At 36.9% G+C, this 4,253-nt stretch overlaps 1 pseudogene; it reads right to left on the reverse strand.

Annotated features, from left to right (window-relative positions):
- Nucleotides 1–3,700: 3,700 nt before the first annotated feature.
- Nucleotides 3,701–3,801, reverse strand: LOC114220948 (U6 spliceosomal RNA; annotated as a pseudogene).
- Nucleotides 3,802–4,253: the final 452 nt, after the last annotated feature.

Consider the following 4,253-nt stretch of genomic DNA (forward strand, 5'->3'; position numbering starts at 1 on the left):
TGCCCTGGGATATTTTGTTTCACAAAACGAATGAACTAAACTGGGTTCACTTTTTGAGGCCAGTGTTTAAGATTTGTTCTGACCTCAGGAGGGCTCTCCTTCCACTTCTTTTTCTTTGATTCTCTGTGGTAAACTAGCTCGTTTTGGGGTTACCTTATATCTCTAGTTATCTACTAGTTTCTTCCTAAATTGCTTTTCACTACAATCTCTAATAATGTTTGAAATCATCTTAAGCTTGAACTTACAAATATTCTGTTGCAAATGAAATTGGTTCTTTTGGAAGAATCTCTGGCCTGCCTCCGCCTGGGCAAAATCTTTGAGCCACGGCTCTAGAACTGGCAGTGGGGACAGTGGCAGGTTTCTCTCTGATTGAAAACCATGCTGTTGAGCTAGGTACTCAGCAGAGTGTGTGCTTGGGGATCTGTAAACCTTTACAAATTAACTTGTGCTAGGGTTATCGGGGCCTTTCTCAATATGCTACACCCAAAGTGGAGCCTGCATCCAATGAGTAGGAGGTAGGCAGAAAAGGGAGCCCTTACCTCTCAGCTCCACTCACCTGGAATTTAACCTCTGCAACAAATTATGGGGGCAGAATGAGAATTGCTGTTGTCATGTGCCTCCTGGGAAGATATTGTAGCCTTCTGACCTAGAGATCAGGGAAGAAGGAGCCCTGTGTTCTCAGCTATGTTCATCTGCAGTGGACTTTCTGTCATGTTGGGCTGGAAGTTGTCAGGGATCATATCATGATTTAGATGCCATAGACTCTCCCTTCTTCTACTGAGCTTTAGGAAATTTTCTTGAATAAATGTCTCTTCATTTGTTGTATGATCTTAGAACCACTTCTACAGATTCTAAGTGGTTGTTTTCTAAAATACTTCTCGGGGCGCCTTGGTGGTTCAGTCATTAAGCGTCTGCCTTTGGCTCAGGTCATGATCCCAGGGTCCTGGGATCCAGCCCACATCGGGCTCCCTGCTCCACAGGAAGCCTGCTTCCCTCTCCTACTCCCCCTGCTTGTGTTCCCTCTCTCACTGTGTCTCTGTCAAATAAATAAATAAAATCTTTAAAAACAAATACTTCTCAACAGTATCACTGGGAGCATGTCTGCAGAATATCTCATGTTGCCATGCAGGGAGTCCAGATCCTGAATTTGGGAGTTTTTTTTTTTTCCTCTTTTTCCTTTTCTTTGCCAATCAGTATAATCCAATAGTTTTCTTCTTTTAGTTTTGACATAGTTTATCCTATTGGTTAGGTTTCGGATGTTGAGCCAGCCTTAAATATCTTAAATAAATCCACCTGTTTATTCTTTGTTGACACTGTATACATTGTATAAGTCTTTTTACATATTGTTGAATTCAATTTGATAATATTTTGTGTAGAATTTTTGCACCTATGTTCATAACAGGTATTGGTCTGTTATTCTTCTTATTGTAATGGTTTTCTACGGTTTTGGTAATAGAGTAATGCATGCCTCATAAAATACATTAGAAAGTAACGCTCTGCTTCCCCCCACTCCTCGGGAAGGATCACATAGAATTTGGCATTATTTCTTCTTTAAATACTTGGTAAAATTCACTAGTGAAACTTAGGCTGTGTTGCTTTCTTTTGGGGAGATCATTAATATTGATCTAGTTACTATAATTGATATAGGCCTATTCAAATTATTGATCTTTGTGTAAATTTTCATAGTTTTGTCTTATAGGGATTAATAAAGTTCATCTAAGTTATCAAATTTGTGGGAATAGACATTCATATTATTATTTTTCTTTTATTGTCTATGAGGCCATAGTGATGAACCTTCTTTCTAACATTGGTAATATGTCTCCCCGCCCCCCCTTGGACAGCCTAAGTGCTTATCAATTTTATTGATTTTTCCAAAGAAGAAGCCTTTAGTTTTGTTGCTTTTGTTTCCCTGTTTTCAATTTATTTGTTTTTGGGATCTTTCTTCTTATTATTATATTTCCTTCTACTGTTTTATACTTAAAATCTTCTTCTTTCTCTAGTTTCCTAAGGTGAAAGCCCAAGTTACTGATTTTAGATCTTTCTTTTTTTCTTATACATGCTCTTATCGCTATAAATTTCTCTCTGAGTACTATTTTTGCTGCATCCCACAAATTTTGATAAGCTGTTTTTTCCACTTTCATTTGGGTATATTTTTAAATTTCCCCTCAAACTTCCTTTTGATGCATATATTATTTAGAATTATATTTACTAGCTGTCTTTTTCACTGATTTCTAGTTTATTTAATTGCATTACTATGTGAAGTCATACCTCATATGATTTGCAGTTTTGTGATTTGTTAGGGTTTTTTGGGAGCCAAGAATGTGGATGTTACATGTGAGTATGAAAAGAATGTGTATTCTATTGCCGGGGGAAATAGTCTACCCATGTCAATTAGATCAATTTGATTGATAATATTCTTAAATCAACTATACCTTAGTGATTTTTTTTGCCTGCTTGATCTATCAGGCTTTAAACACTTCCCTCTTCCCTTCTGGGAAACCTGATAAGAAAGCCTGGATGCTTTCTCATTTGTCATCTTGGGAGATTAAACCACGCAAGCTCCTGACCATGTGTAGGACCCTCCCACCCTGACACACACCCTAAACACAATGAAAATTCCGAGTCAGCCTCCTTTCCTTCCCTCACAAGAAATTTTTGAAATCTGCTTAGGAGACTCTTCCCAAATAGCTCCATATGTAAGTAATAAATCTTTCCACTAGCCGATTAGAAGCCACGAAGCATTGTATGTGGCATGGGTCCACTTCTTTCTGGCAAACTTGTGCTTGAGTTTTGCTGCACTGAGCTATATTTATTGAGTTTTATAGAAACTTTATTATATATTTATCTGACCTAAGTCAAAATTTTCAATATTTGGTTTTGGAAGGAGAGTCATACATGTTTGGGGCCCTCTCTAGTGGCCCTGGGTTATGCATTTTAACATGGAAATATCTGTGCATTTAGAATAAAACTGGTTGACAATAAGTTTAGGGGAAAGAGTCTCACCTCTTACCAATTCATTGTGTGTCTCAGCCACATTTTGACCTCTGTTCTGTAAAGTGCTCAAAGGCTGGTACTCTATGCAAGATATGGGCACATCAGTTGGTCACTCATGAAACAGCGCCACTAATGAATTTTAAAAAAAGAGAAAGAAAAAAAATGCAGTCATTATCTGGAATGCTGAAGTCTATACATCTAAGAGCACAGGGCTCACTAGGACTCATAAATATACTTCTTCAGCTGCTGCTGTCTAAGCTTCTGTTACAACAAAGATCTTGATCCTCAAGATTATAGAGAAAAGCACTCATGCCACCCCCATGGCACACTGAAGTAGTTAATTCAAAACCAACATAAGCAAAACTTCAATCCCGTGACCATGTGGAGGCTACAAACCCTGGAGATGGTAATTTGAGGCTCTCTGGAGGAACAAGCTCCTGCATATGAGCAAGGGAGAGAGAAATTTGTCTGAAATATATCCAACAACAACAACAATTTAAAAACAGAAAAGAAGGATAAAATAACAATAGAAACCTGGGTATAGAAAACTGAAACAGAGGTCCACAATTTACCCAATCCAAAATTTACTAAATTATTTTACATAACAAAAATAAAATTTACTAAAATGATTTATATAACAAAAAATAAAAGGCTACTGATTGACTTTTGTGTCTCAACAACTTTGTGTTGTTGTTTTTTTTTTTTTTTAAATATGGAATGCTTCACAAATTTGCTTTCATCCTTGCACAGGAGACATGCTAATCTCTGTATCTATCGGATTTTAGTATGTGCTGCCAAAGCGAGCACTCAACAACTTTGGATCTGAATTAACCTTAATATCTGTCAAAATGTACCCACTGGCAAATCTTCATGGTTTTAATCTTCACAGTCTGACGGTCAAATTAGAGATATACCTGGGGATTCTAAATATTAAGCAAGGTACTTCTTATACTCTTAAAAGACTTACAAAATATAAAGCAGAGTACAAATAGATGTGCCTCTGCTTGACAATCAGAACTATTATCTTGCCTAAATTCTGCACTACTAACCCAGTACACTGAAACTCCTCAGAGTAGGCATTACTGTTATGCAATGAGTAGTAAGTTAAAATTAAATTGGTCTTTGGAATTTTCAAGTCGTCTTGATAAAATAGGACCTCAGAGATCTTCCCCCAGTTAATATGTTATGGCCCAGTGTAAATTAAAATAGATTTCAAGCATTAAAACCCCACTATTCAAGACTTTTTTTTTTAAGTTAAT

The sequence above is a fragment of the Eumetopias jubatus genome, unplaced genomic scaffold (genome assembly GCF_037043125.1).
Source record: "Eumetopias jubatus isolate StellerSeaLion01/CBP00866 unplaced genomic scaffold, mEumJub1_p1.0 scaffold_4, whole genome shotgun sequence".
In the NCBI taxonomy this organism is placed as follows: domain Eukaryota; kingdom Metazoa; phylum Chordata; class Mammalia; order Carnivora; family Otariidae; genus Eumetopias; species Eumetopias jubatus.